The sequence below is a fragment of the Caloenas nicobarica genome, chromosome 9 (assembly GCF_036013445.1).
Source record: "Caloenas nicobarica isolate bCalNic1 chromosome 9, bCalNic1.hap1, whole genome shotgun sequence".
NCBI lineage: Eukaryota > Metazoa > Chordata > Aves > Columbiformes > Columbidae > Caloenas > Caloenas nicobarica.
The window spans coordinates 22,475,097-22,489,168 of record NC_088253.1 but is presented as its reverse complement, the minus strand read 5'-3'; the positions used below and the strand labels follow the sequence as shown (position 1 = coordinate 22,489,168).

Here is a 14,072-nt window from a genome sequence, read left to right as displayed (position 1 = left end):
CCTACATGAAATGGTCGTATGCTCTGTGGTTATTTTGAAAAAATGTCCACACTTCATTCAGAAATACATGTTAATGACTTTCACATTCTGTGCTGCTCCGTTTAGAGAAGCAACTGAATCAATCGAGAAAACTCTCGTAGAAAAGCAGTCCAGCTAGGAACTTTAACTATTACAGAGTAATCCATCGGGTATTCCCGGATGTCACTTAATTCAAAGAGGGATCAAAAGCAATATAAATTATTTGGGACAAGGTATTCCCAGGTGCAGTGACCATCCATCCCAGGAGACCCAGATCGTGCAGGACAAGACCTGGAGACAGATCATGGGGCCAGAGCTGCGGTATAAAACATCCCAGAAATTGTTCTGTTGAGGGAAGGCAGGAAAAGACCTTCTTCTGCTTAGTGATCCCAGAAGCTATCGTTTAATTGGTGTGATGAGGAATGGCCATGGAATACTGGACAGAGAGACCATCACCTCCATGGAGAGAACACGACTACAGAGGAAAACATGGAACACAGACAATGAGCTGAACAGGGGAGAGTCAGAGAAGATGATTCCAGGCTAGAGGGACCTGAGACATCAAGCACAGATTTTCAAAGCCAGACGTGCTTATTTCTTTTTCCTTATTCATAAAATCCCTACTTGGCTGGTGCAGTGGTGGAAGGTGTAAAACTGGTACAAACCCATCGCCTGCTGTTCGCACAGATTCTTACTGTAACTGAACACTCAGTCACAGTAACTGCATGCGCAAATCAGGCATGAAAAATTAGCCTTCAACTACAAAGATAGTTGATATAAAAGTTAAATGAATTTCAGATGTGTAAATCTATCCAGTTGGTACTACAGTCTAAACTGTTATTCTATGAGCAGGTCTTTAACGACCACATTTCACAACGGTTCGCTGATGACTGGAGAAAAATCTAATGCTAACAACAGGGGATTATTTTTTAGGGAGATAAAAACTTTGCCGTAACATTAGAAATATGATTTACCTGGCGTAGAAAGATAAATCCTGAAAACATGTGCAAACAATATTAGAAACTGAAGCGTGCTGATTTTCCGTTCTCTGTCCATAAACGATCCCATGCAGCAGAGCTCTCGGCTGTCTCATCCCAGCATGTCAAACACCAAAAAAAGCTAGAAAGACAGCACTAAAGCGAGATACTGCAAATGAGACATTGAACTTGGGGAAGTCCGTATTAGAAAAGACAGAAATACTTCAGTGAGAAGGGATTTGACTTTTCCGGAACATTTGCTAGTCAAAAGCAGCGTGAAGCGCTGTAATTTGTGAGCAGTGCGGTGTCTATGAGCCACAAAACAACCCTGCTAAAAAAAAAAAATACATTAAAAAAAAATACATTCAGCGATACAAATCAGCACTTTGGCAAAAAGACAACAGTATTTTGGAAGACAGATGCACTTATACAAGAGTGAAGTAAAGGATTTCGATCATCTAAGCCTGGCGGTGTTTTTCGCGATCTTTTTCTTTAGGACAAGGGGTGGTTGCCGGTAACATTGAAAACAAAGGATGTGCTTGTTTTTAAACAAGCTTTTTGCTTTCTTTGGGAACCTCACTTCCTCAACAAAGCTTTCTAGGAGAACACACCAGGGACTTAAAACACTTCAGTTATTTAATAAATCGCAAGAGCTGGAGCGATTTCTATAGAGCAGCTACAGATCGCGCAGCAGCCTGGGACACAGAGAGGTCTGACCAAGGAATTCAGACACACAGACTGTTCTGCAACATGCAAAGGGGAAATCGTTTTGCAAGAGAGAACTGGCATTCAAATCTCATCACACAACAGCTGAGGAGGAAGGCAGGTGTGCAGCAGGAAAATTACAGTCAGCTTTCAAAGCCAACAGGTGGCAGGACACTGAATTTTGCCTTGCAGATCGGAAACACAGCACATTTTTGCCAAAGTTCCTATAAAACTAAAAAGACGACTGACACGACAAGTTCTAGAATGTTGCTCGTGCACCACTAAATAAATCTTTCTGTGGTTCAAAGCGAAAACAAAAAAAGCTTGGAAATGCAGTGAGGATGCTCTAGTACAAATGCAAAAATCATCAGCAATGATGTCTGAAATGACTATATACTCCCAAACTTCTGGGGCATCTAAGGAACAAAACAGGGGGAGAAAGGGTTGGGATTTTTTTTTAAAAATAGAGTTAATTCGACCAAAAAAAAAAAAAAAGAAAACTCCATGAAAACAATGTTCCTAAGAAAGTAATCCTTCCTTTCTTAAAGGTCAGAAGTCAGTCAGCAGACGAAACAATCCACATAAAACAGTAAATTGTAAAGAAATTTAATTAAGAACAAATTGAAGAGAAAGAGAAGACATTTGCAATATCAAAACCAGACATGAAATATTCCATCTTGATACTGCATTGAAAAGCAGCCTCCTGAAAAACAAACTTCATGTCAAGAGCTTGCAGTTGGATATTGCTGGGTTGTGCTGCTTCCCATTCTCCATGAACACCAGATTTCTTTAGAAAATTAAAAGGTAAATCATTATTTTCCCGGACTTGGCAGAGCTCCCCTTGCTGCTGTTTATCCTGAGATACCCTCTGTTATTGTTACATTTTGAAAGATAAGGGAAAGTGTTACTCCCAGAGGATCTAACAGCCATATGTATAAAATAAAGATATATTTACATGAAACGTGTAATCCAAACAGATTTGGTTAACTGTTCCTTCCATTTCCAAATTCAACATCATTTTTAAAGCCTGGAGAAAAAGCAACAGGATGTCATATTCAAAATGCAAATGATTAAAATGATGAACAGAATCTTTTTTTAATTGACAAGAATGTGACGGCTATTATGAAAAACAAGGGCTTCAGATTCTGCCTGCACAGAATCATGAAGAGGGGTGATTATTTGGGGGTTTGGCTAACAAAACGCATTTTTTCACACAAGGGTCATACATTTGGAGTTCTTTTTATGAAGCGTATGACAACGAAATCTGCCGTACTAAATACTGGAACAGCGGAGGAAAAAATTAAGCACCCCTGAAGTTACTTCTTGCACCTTCAGGCTTCGATTCTTCAAACGTAATTATGGTTGTGCATCGACCATATTGAAATGATTTGAAGAAGAGGAATTGTTTACGCCTTTGACAGCTGGAGGGGGATGATCTGCACAGCTGGGAGGTGGATTCCCCTGCAAAGCCAAGCGTTTGGGCTTGGGATGCAGGAGGGGACGGCGACACCGGCCCCGTTGGAGTCGGGGGGCGGCAGAACCTCGGCAGCTCCTCCAACGTCACACACCTGTGGACGTCACTCGTCTCACCAGATCGTCACCTTCCGCAACATCCTGCTCATCCCCGGGATGGACAACGGCCAAAAACAGAGCGGGGAGCTGCTAAAAACACAGAGACAGGGAGGAGAGAAGGAAAATGCAGCTACCAAGCAATTACTTGTTTTCCATTTTATTGCCGGAGTTCCTTTGTTTCACTGTTACATCCATACCTTTCAACCAGCTATAAATTTATAGACCAGGGTGTGCACATTTTATAATGCAAACTCTATTCGCAGAACCTCAAATACAACTGAGATCCTATTCTGCTACACGTGCCTAAAGGAGGATTTACTAAACCTCTGTCAGTAACCAGAATACTTGAAACAGTCAAATATTAAAATCAAACGCTATAAATGTTCACAAAATCCGAAGTTTTTCAGGATATTTTCAACTGTCAGTTTTTAAAGACAAGAAAGAGCCTGTTTTCCTAGGTACAGAAGATCTGGTTAAAGGGGATTTCCACAAACAAGATTCTACAAAAACAGGTTATTTTGTTGTACTCTTCAACTAAGTTATAACAATACATAAACCTCAAAAATCCATGTTAATCAAATCCCTTTCCACTTGGACAATAGGAACTCAACTCTATACTAGAGACCACGAGGAGTCTTGTCTTAGGTAACTTTATGACAAAAGGCATAATTTCTAATTTTAAAACTGCTTTACAAAAAGCACCCAGAAGTGGTTTACCTACAGCAAGGAAATTACATTTGTCATGATAAGAGAGCGAGGAAATTCATCTATAGCACTAAGAACATGATTGAAATAGCGAGGCACGTTCGAGGAAACGCTCCAGATGTGAAAAACATCAGTGAAGTCAATGGCCTGAAGCGTGAGCATGTGATGAGACAATTTAGGGAATAAGGACGAACTTCATGGACACCAAAACCTGTTTTTTCCAGCAGTCTATTGCTCACATTGCATCATTCTCCTGCCGTTCAGGTGCCATCATGGGCGTTATATAAATACACATGTCAGCGCATTAAGGAACCAAACTCTAAATGTTGTATTTTCATACCTTTGACGAGATAACTGGAACAAAAGCCAGACTGTGGACACCAGTTTCTGCAGACAGACCTCACATCGGCCCATCGGTGGCCCCAAAATCCCAGTAACAAGGTTGTACAATTACCAAGACACCATCTGCCCCAAACTGGGACTACTATGAAATTCCCCACGTTCAAGAACGGGCCGGGTCGAGGCAGCGTTCTGCCACTCGTTTGCCTTTTAAAATTCAAATCTCCTCTCTAATACACATGGAGCCAGTGTATTTTTGCTATTTCAAGAAAGTCAATAATTTAAACCAATGTTTTCTCATCTCAGCTCCTAAAACAAAGCCGAGTTTCAATTAAGTATCTATCTGGTAGAGGAACTTTCTGGGATGAAAAGGGTGCGTTTTGGTGGACCTGCATTGAAGAACGCCAGAAAAACTGTTAAACTACAATCAGCAAGCACTTATAAACCGCTAATTAACTGTTCAGACAATCTGCTGATTACAATTCTAGGCAAACAGAACAGTAAACCATTTGGAGGAACAGGCAATAGTTTCCCTCAATAACATCATATTATCATGTTGAGGAAACATTTCAGAAAGGAACTTGTTTTAAATATCTAGCAAACAGCATACAAAGTGTTTGCACATTCAGGCTTGTGTCTCAAATAACAAATTAAAGTGAAAACGAATTTTTCACTTCTTCAATCGTTATAAATGGGTCAATGTGAAGCTGCAGATCTGGATGCAGACAGACGGCTGGAAACAAATTTATTTTTCACATTTACCTCGAGCATAACAGATCAAAGGCCCAATGCAACAGACCTTTCACCTGCTGTAAGGGATTCCTATACACCTTTCTGTTTCAGGTAAAATAACTGGTCTCCAACAGTCAGGCGGTTTTTTGTTTGGTTCGTTTGGTTTTTAATTGATGAGGAAGCGTAGAACCCAAAAGGCGTGAGGTTTCTCTTTCTCTGTTCTTGCTCTCTGTCAAACACAGATAGAATGTCTTGTATTTCAAAAGATTTGAAGCACTTTGAAACCGAACATTGCCCAAGAAAAGGCAGCACCTTCTTGATGCTTATATGCAGGTCTGGCTCAGATTTCTTTCTAGTAGTGTACTGCTCCTCAAAAGAAATCATAAATAACTTTGAATTGTCAGAATATTTAATATCTAATTTTATTAAAAGTTAATTTGTCATAATATTTCATTTAAATTTATTAATACTTATTTAGAATATTTGCCTTAATATTTCCTTTTTAACGAACCACAGAACTAGAGGGAAAATGAAATTATTTTAAATGTCGGCGTTCTACAAATTAAAACGACCCACAAAATTCTACAGGACCCTATAAGAAGTTTCAAAACCAGAAATAAAATTAATTAGCATCTAGAATCTCCAAATTCCACCAACGTATCGTATCCTCTTCTAAAAGAGAAGAACTCCTCCATGCAGACACACCTTAGCACCTTTCTGGAAATCCGTTTGTATCTATTCTGGCCGTCCAGAGCCAGCCATACGCATTCAAATAATGCCATCTAGCGGAGTGTCCAATTTACCGCTCTGGCAAGAAATTTCAGCATTTTCATCCCGCATGTGTTGGTTTGCTCCGCTAGAAAACGTCAGGACAACAACAGCCCCACAGATACACCGTGACAGGGCACAAAATCATTCCAGACCAAATCAGAGGGTTTATAATCTGAAAATGGAAGTCTTCACACCATCTACTACAGACTTGCCCCAGTTCATATATTACATGAGAGGTGCTTCACTGTGGTGATACTGGACAAATCACATATATTTGCTTGCATTTTTTTCTCCCCAATTTTTAAAAGAGAACACATTGCTTGCTCTAAAAACCATATTGCAAAAATCCAAAAAGATGCAGCAAATAAAACAAGATACCTTGAAAAAATATCACTGTTTCATTTCCTCCCCAAAATATATGTATTCATATAACATTTGGGTTTCAGCATGAAAGAAAAATTGCATGCTTCATGTAACTACAGCTGTACAGCTAAAAATTGCCACGGCAGCATTCCATACAGACTGCACCAGCATTTTCATCCCAAATGGTGTTTTGTGAAGATTCGGACCTAAAGATTCCAACACTTGTTTGACTTCACCGGCCACTAACAATCTCCTTCCAAATAAAATACCTGATGTGCTCATGATAACTATTTGCCTTCTTTTTGCATAATAAAAATGCACTTATGGGATTCCATACTTTTGAGTCGTCTGTTAAATTTCCCTCTTAGTTTTGCACATTCAGAGCATTCACTTATGATCAGAGTGAGCGAGCAAAGATCTTGCTATTAATATTTCTTTTGCTCAGTGGGAGAAACAATCCCACAGGGTTTGTCAGACGTCACTCTGTTTCGGAACAGAACATATCGAAGTATATGATGTGTTTACTGCCAAAGGATCGACTTACTGCTTGAAAGCAAAGTCTGGTGCTCAAAACAAATGGAATCACCTCAATTGAATCAATAACACTCGGTCGATATAAATGCTGCTGATTTTAGGGAGCCGCTGCCAATAACCACACACCGGGTCATTTTTGACAGCTATGATTTTACAGAGAAGTTGATTAAACAGCTGTTTTGTCTTTTACACAGCGGCAGAATGTGATCTGACGGGATCAGGAGCAGAAGCGGTGGAAAAAGGGGGGTTTTTGCTGTCCCCCCTTTCCCGAGCCGTCCCCTTACATAAGCCCTCGCCACGGGGCCTCGGGAGCCCATCTGGATGGCAAACGCCGCCACACGTGCCGCCAAGAAAAACTCCCTTTTGAATCAACAACCAAAATTTCTCCCCTTCCGAAGGCGCTTGTGGTTTTGGAAAGGGTTGGCACAACAGAAACCCGAACACTGCGGGAATTTATTTACGTTTGACTTGCAGTCGGCTTGAGGCATCTCCTCGCTTCGCTTTTTAACCCTTGTGGAATGGAGAAAAGCAAGTGCAAAGCCAGGAAAGGAGAAGCTAGGCAACTTTCTGGAATTCCAGTTATGAAATTTCGTGAAATCACAGCTCTTCTTGTATGCAGTAATGCATTTTCCAGATGAATGTACATTATTTTTGCACTGATTGATCTGTATTGGGTGGCTGAGCTGCTTTTCCTCTCAAAATGTCAGGGATCAAATACTTTCCTAGAATCTTCATGTCTTCTAAAAATCACACCATAAAATTTCAATTTTGTCATTTACAGGCCTTTGACAGTAAAGAAAATATTTGTCTAGAATCCACTGGAAGTTCATTAGGATATTTTCTTTACGCAGGGATTGAGTGTGAGTGATGCTGAGTAACCAACAGCCTCTTCTGCAGATGGAGAGAGTAAATCGCGCTCCGCATCCTTCCCAATAAAGTCCCAAAGGGACCGCACTGCTGTGCGCTGGAGTAACTTACCCTGCAGACAGTCATAACACTGGACAAGTTCCATAAACAGAGGAATCAGCCCAAAGAAAACAGTGATTAGCACAACGGTGATGCAAAGAGTCCTCTGTTTCATTTGTGACTTCATAGCTCAGATGGATCTGCAGTATTGATAAAGATGATTTTTGGACATCACACTCAACACAATTATAAAAAGTCCAATACTTCTTGCTGACATCAGGTTTGGGCTTGTTAATACATGAATCTGTAACAATTTCTGAAATCCACACAAGAGTCCCCTGATTTTCATTAGAATAAAAACCAGCACTTGTTCTGCTAAGTTATCCTATTTGCAGCAGTAACTTTCCCCATGAGCGCATCTTACAAATTACACAACTTGCCCCTTTTTTCATTACATGCTCCTGAAGCATCATTTAAAGTCACTGAGAAAACTGTTTTTATGCTCACGGACTTATCTGAATGTTTTTAGCTCTCAAGAAGTGAGGACCAGTGCACTTCAGCACGTCCTTATTTAAAGTCTGGCCAAAGTGGAAAACTATTGACAGGATGGAACAATCGGCTGGAAAGCAACGGTCCGAGTGACCTAATGCATCGGTTTTCTTCTTTCTGCAGAGCCCACGAGCTCAAAAATGCTTCACAGCACATCATGCACAATCAAGTTCCGCGCAATCACGGTCGCGACTGACGGGCTGAGCAGCTGCTTACGTTCAGGAATGGAAAATTAAATTCAGCGCTTGTATAATGCAAGAACAACAAGAGAAGGGTGAGAAGGAGAGAGGAAACACGCTGCCAACAATTTATTTTATTCCCCCAAATTGCTGCCTTTATTTCAGTTTTATTAAAGAGCAACTGGCCAGGAAAGTAATTGAAGCAAACAGAAGTGCCCAGGAAAGAAGGAAACAACAGCCAGCATTAAATTACAGGCCTTACATAAAGTCAGTAAGCAAGTGCCAGCATTGACGCCATTTATGAGAACTGCGGTGCTGAGATAACCTCTTTTGAGGGGAGGCGAGAAGATAATATGAGAACCCATTGAGTTTATCACTTCCCTCCATGTGGCAGCATTTAATTGATTCACAAAGCAGCAGCTCTTTGGAACTGAAGGCAGCTCGGAGGAGCACAACGGTTGAAACAAGCAGCACTGCTGCAGCACCCTTCCCAAGGGTGCCGTACCAAAAAAATTAATGCTTTCTTTCCCTTCTTTCTATTTAAAGATGTGCTGAACTCTCAGACTTTGCTTCATATGAGATAGTCCAACACATCCACAAACTCTGCCCAAGTTGTGCCCCTACCAACAGTCCCCACTCTCATGGAACTCAGAATGAACCACACGCAACTCTTCGGAATTTCTCAGATGGAGATGGTCCATGTGGTAAGACCCAGAGCGGAGGTCTGGACCAGCAGACAGCTCAGGAGAACCTGCTCCACCTCCATCTGCCATGGGCACGATGCTGCAGAATTGGGTAAACTCTTGTCTGCTTAGACTCAATCCTTCCGACTGCAAAACGAAGCTTGTCCTGCCTCTGAGCCCTGCTCTGGCAGGTGAGGAGAACACGCTACGGCGTCTGATAACACCGTGGGTCCTCACGGGAACAGCCTGAAGCCAATTTTTATTTCCCAAGAGCTACAGTCCACGGTATTTATTACTATGAGAAGAAAATGTCAGTAAAAAGCACTTCCAGGGACCACAAGATTAGCTCATCCATGCGGATACAAACCACACCACTTCTTTTCAGACTACTATAGCTTGGAAGATTAATGTCCTATATAATAAAGAAACAGGAGCATGGGTTAAGCAGAAAACATCAGAGATCCTCAATAAATTCCTAGCTCGAGCACTGCCACTAACCCATTTCTCTTCCCCAAACCTCCAGAGTATCTAAATCACGGCTGATTCTCGAGTCAGCCGGTCTGCCGGGGGGATGGATTGAATCGACAATTACCAGTGTGGTCGCAACAATCCAAGTGACAAAAACTCATCAATTTCTAGTGCTGATGAAATGTTGAAGAGATGGAACAAAATGCCACTTTGAAAAAGTTTGAATTTTTCTTGCACTTCTCCAACGCTCTCCTGATGGAACCCAAGGTCACATCTACAAGTGCTGATGACCAGGACGGGTAGTGATCTCCTTTGCACCCGGGTGTAACAGTGTTGTAAACCACCGGATACACACTATACACTCTGACAATTAGTGACTAGTACAATATTCAGAAATGAGACACATGAAGCCCAGAATTATAAACAGGAAATAAAAATGTCAAGAAAGTGCAAAAAAAAAAAAGGTATACAAAGATGAAGGGAAAAAGGAGATAAAAATGGGTAGAGTTTGTCAAAATGCAGCAATAAAAAAGGCTTTTTAAAGTGGAAGAATGAAAAAAATACTAAATATATTCTGTATTTATAGTGTACACTTTCAGTAACTAATGTTTATTTATGTAAAACTTTCTATATAATAGCAACAGTCTGCAGTATCTCATAAAACAGATTCAGTGGTGAGAAACATCAGAGCTAACGGTTTATGTATGAGAAGCAACTTCCTACCCTTCCTCTGGTATTTAAAAGCAGGATAACGCTTAAGAAAGACAGAACAGAAATGTGCTATATCTGCTGCTTATCCTGCATGGCTCTTAAGATCAAAATCTTCATTAAAAGCAAATGAGAAGCCGCAACAGTAGTGACTCACTGCGATCCGCAGGTTTCTGTATGACACAAGTTACAAGCTTCTTAAACTGGCCCAACCTGCATCACGTTTGGGTTATGTGCATGAATATATATATACACACACAGACCAATCTGACATACGTTACACAATCAAGCAGGAGTCAAACGTGGTTCCTATTAAAGCAACGTGGGTGGTCTGCTTCCCAAGTAGTGTCATGTCAATGAATTTTGGAAAGCAAATACAGCATTTAATTCCATTTGAACAGCCCTCTGAAGAGCACAGAGTTACGTATCATTCTCCTATCAAAGTGGATTAATTTCTCTTTCAACTAGTACAGTCGAACGGTACTTTGCTGGAAGCGATATTATGACACAATAGAAACGCCAAGCTTTGATTACTGATTTCTTTCTATTTCACATTTCTAAATGCATCTAAAAAAGTAATGTGCCACTTGCAACAGAACATCATTTCCCATATAGTTAAAAATCCGGCTTTATCGTAAGGTATTCTCAGATAACACTTTTTTCTTATGTTATGTAAATGACAAGGGTGTATTCTGGATGGAATAAATGTTAACTCATGAACAGAAAACAGCAAAAATTCACTCTGCAAAGTAGTCTTGGAAGCAGATGGGAAAATTCAACAGAACGGTACTAAGGTGGTTACAACAGTATTTTTCACCATGGTGCCCTCTCCTTGGTGGATACTGGATTTTTTGGTGGTTTTTTGCTTGTTCTTCCTTTTGTGTGTTTTGGGGGAGGTTGTTTGTTTGTTTTTTAAACAATCATCAGTGTGAGAGTTATTTCAAGATGCATAAACAGTTCCCTGAGCAACAAACAAGTGTATGGAGCCAAAAGAAGATTTCTGGTGCCCAATAAACAACCGAAGGGCACAGGTTCCCCTTAATGCAATTAGTGCATTTGTGTCTCTTTCCTCTACCCGCCCACTTGTTCTGCATTTAATTTGTAGGTATTGATCTTCTATTCTCTTGTTATAATGGAACAAAATTGACAAATATGTTAAAAATGGCTGGTGATAATCTGCAAATAATCTGCAGATGCAAGAGGGTTTCACGGAAATGAAACACTAACAAAGTTACACACGCAGGAAATAACTAACATTATTTTGTTTTCACTTCATTACCCAGATTATTTTAAAGAATAAGAACTATAGATAGATTTTTCTTTTATGAACTTCAGAAATCCCCTCTCCGTTTTCTCCAAGATGAAATGTGAAATCATCCTTTGAGTTACAAAGTTTCTTACCAACGCAAAATTCTGGATTTGAAAAATCTGGTTTTTCAACCTCATTTGTGGAGATTGCCATAAAATCTCAAGAGAGCTAAACCTGTATTTTCTGTTACACAAAGAAAATTATAACTGCGGATGTTCTTATATCACATTTCACCAGAAAACATCTGCATTTTTAGTAGGGCTGAAGTAATGAGCTACTTAATGACATGTAGTGTGTTTAAGTCATTTTGGTTTCTTGCCCAAAAACCACTGCCACCCCACACACAAATTTATACCGCAAGTGAAAACTTACACTTCCAAAGATAAACTTGCATCTCTCCTGCGGTAAACCTTATGCAGCATATCAAGAATTTTTAATAAACATACTTCTTGTTTCTGCCTGTTATACAAAATATTCTCTCTATTAAATACAGATTTGGTTGGTTTTCTTTTTCTTCTAGAAAAATAAAGGAAGGAATAGCTTTCCACTGACAAACTTTAAGAAACTTGAAAGGAAAAATAAAATCCTTTCTATTGGCTTGAGCTTTCTAGTTATGATTGGCAAGTGTGAGGCTGATGACATTAGATTTTTCATTTAAAATTTAAAATAATGCATCAAAGTATTACTGCTCAGAGCAGAAGCAAACCACACAGTTGGGACAACAACCTAATTTAGCTCCCATGCATTGCACTCAGTTTTTGGTAGATTTTATGGAACGACACTTCACCACTGAAAAAGCAAAGCGGCTATGAATGGCACATCCCAGCACCTTGCTGACAAACACTGGGGATGAAATTGTGGCCCAGCTGAACTGGACAGCAGTTCTGCCACCAAACACGGCTGGAATCTCATCCTCCGAAGTTATGAGTTATCCCGGTGCTCACCCACATCACAGCGGATTCATAAACCGGCCACCAAAATCAGATTTCATTTCAACTAAATTATTTGCAGTGATGACATGTTATTACAGGAAATCATCATTTCTGGCCCAATGTCGTCACTATTTGCTGTTTCCTCATGTTTTCAAGCATTTTCTTCCTTGGTTGCCACAGGATTCTTTGCCATTGCTGATAGCAAATCTCAATAACCATTAACACTAAGGTACCCAAAATGTAAACTCCAGTCAGATTCCCACAGGGTCTATTTTTCAAAAAACCCACAAAATCCCTAGTCCATTAGGGAATGGTTCTCAAAACAAAACGCTAGTCAACAGGAAGAACAACTAAAGACACATTTCAGATACCTGGATCCCAAAGCTTCCAAACCATGGTAATGACATCAAAGGCACAGACGTGGTTTCTGTCCCGTGACTCGGAATGTGGCTGCTCGCGATCCACCGCGGGTACAATTCTGCCACCGCAGACCTTTGCCAGCTGCAGGGATCGCTTCTATAATCCAATTTTTCCGTGGCCAGAACGCCTCATATAAATGACATAATCCCCAGCTTAAGCAGCCACATGAGCACGTTCTTTCACCGTGCTCCCATTTTCAAAACCCTGTGATTCTTACACAAATAGTTATAAACTCATTTGATCTGTGCTCACAGATTTAAGGGGTTGGGAAACAGGTTGTCAGTGACTTGCTTTAACACTGGAGCAAGAATCATTTCTTCACATTTCTAAAAACTACTGTCAACAAAAATCTAAGTTTGAAAACCAGAATAAAACAAGGTCATTTACATTGATCAAAATTACTTTGAATCATAACCTCCTCCCTTAAAAATACATATTTAATACATTTGCAGCAGGAGCCTGAAGGCTTCTGCTTCAGGTGTGTAAGGAGACAAAAACTGGTCTAACGCAGCAACCTGAAAGGGTTAGTTTTGCCTTTCAGTTTTCCCAAGATAGCCAGTAAATGGCTAGAAACAAATGAAGGTTTCCTCAGCAGTCTCATCATCAAATATTCTTCACGTTTTCCTCCACATAGCTGTCAAACCCGCTGCCCTAACAGAAGCGTAAAAACAAAACATCCAACTCTTCAAACACCACAAAGTCAGCTCTCTCTGGCTGTGTTCTTAAGCCTTAATTGGCATTTCAAATCAGCAATTGCACACAAAACACTCTAGTATAACAAATTATTCCCACTCTACTAATCCATTTGTGACCTACATAAGATGTGACTATAAAGAATCTTTCAACAGCGTGATCCTACTGGTATATTAAAATGTAGTTCAATTCAAAAAGTTGGTCATTTTTAGATTCTAATTCCACACTAACATTTACATTTGTTTCCTCTTCACATGCATAACAAAGAGCTGTAGCACTTGTGTCAGATGCTTGGCTGTTTGAGAGGCCTCCGCTTACCTCCTTTACTAGAAAATATTTACACCGCAGTGTACAGAACAGCCTTGGCTGTCCTCAGTGGATCCCCCAAGTAATATTCTAGTAGAAGTCACCGTATCAGAGCAAGACACATATGTCCAGATTCTGCTCTTAAATCTGGTGGCTGTGCCTACTACATTCTATATGCAAAACACATTTGATTCCTTTTAAAT

The 14,072-nt window shown here is 40.2% G+C and overlaps 1 protein-coding gene across 4 annotated transcripts in view; it reads right to left on the bottom strand.

The window, feature by feature from the left end:
- The window catches only part of BANP (BTG3 associated nuclear protein), a 133,833-nt gene that overhangs the window by 77,354 nt on the left and 42,407 nt on the right, over positions 1-14,072 (bottom strand). The window lies entirely within an intron of this gene.